Source organism: Mustelus asterias, chromosome 12 (genome assembly GCF_964213995.1).
Source record: "Mustelus asterias chromosome 12, sMusAst1.hap1.1, whole genome shotgun sequence".
In the NCBI taxonomy this organism is placed as follows: Eukaryota; Metazoa; Chordata; class Chondrichthyes; order Carcharhiniformes; family Triakidae; genus Mustelus; species Mustelus asterias.
In genome coordinates this window covers 12,762,088-12,763,429 of record NC_135812.1, presented here as the reverse complement: position 1 = coordinate 12,763,429, position 1,342 = coordinate 12,762,088, and positions in this window count along the sequence as shown.

Sequence of the window (1,342 nt, the reverse complement as noted above, 5' to 3'; positions counted from 1 at the left end):
AGTAAATCATTTGCCTCCTGGTGACACACAAGGAATTTTCTTCAACTTAATATTACATTTGTCCCAGCCCCAACCCCATACACACAGAGTACTGTCTCCCAGGTGTTTTTTTTTCTCTTCCTCCATCAGAATGGTTGAATCTCATAGACTGCACGATCTGTGGTGTGCCTCCCTCGCCTGTGTTCCCCCGGGGAAATTTTCCCCGTGGAGTCTACAGGGAAACACGAGTTCGTTCTCCGGAGAAGTTTGAACAGAAATGTCCATAAGAACTGGGGCATAAACTCAAAATCTCCATTCGAGATTAGAAGATGCAGCCTTAAGAATTTACAAAAGAAAAACTTGTCGACGGGGGCACTGACTTCCATGATGTAAGATAAAAAAAATTTGGATTGAAGGGTAATTTTTATTGAGTGTGGGTTATGTTAATCTATGTTTACTGTACAGCTTTACGCTATTACTAATTAGCAGTAGGCATGTAGGCAGATGTACAAACAAGTGTGCAGTACCATTGCCTGACCTGCAGAGGGTGTTCCCTCCACTACACACATTCGGGTAGAGATCAAACTGCAACCTTCTCACGGGGAACTTTAATCAAACTCTTCACATAATCCACAGTTACTGAATTGAGGGGTTGAGCGCTAAGTGGAATTCATCTACCCTCATAACTCAGAACGGCTGCCGACCCAGACAGATAGTCAGATTTTTTTTTTGCACCCTGCACAAAGCTGGATAGGATCTCACATTTCACTAATACCTCAACAGCAGTAGATTCCTCACTCAAGCCAACCATGTGATCAAGGTTGCAATGTGTCACTGGAGGTTCATGGACCCACGTAGTAGCATTCCGTGGCAGGGGCTACTGCATCTTGGATGAAGTACAGCCACAGCTCACCTCACTCAAGTTTCTCACCAACGGTGGCCTTGACGTCCACTTGCAAGACTTAAATATTGGAACTTGTGTTCCTGAGAGATTATAACACCAGAAAAGAACATGCTGGGTCTCTCCAGAAAAGGCTGAGGGGGTGTCTGATAGAGGTCTCCAGGATTATGCGAAGGTTCGATGGAATGGATGTAGAGAAGATTTTTCCCATTTTTGGGGGAAGACCAGAACTGGGAGTTCTTAAAAAAATCCGATAGGGAATTTAGGAGAAATGTCTTTACCCAGTGAGTGGTTAGAATGTGGAACTCACTACAACATAAGAGTAGTTGAGGCGGCTAGCGTAGAGACATTTAGGGGGAAGCTAGATGAACACACGAGGGAGAAAGGAACAGAAGGATATATTCACGGAGTTAGATGGAGTAGGGTTAGAGGAAATAAAAGCAAAATACCACGGATGCTGGA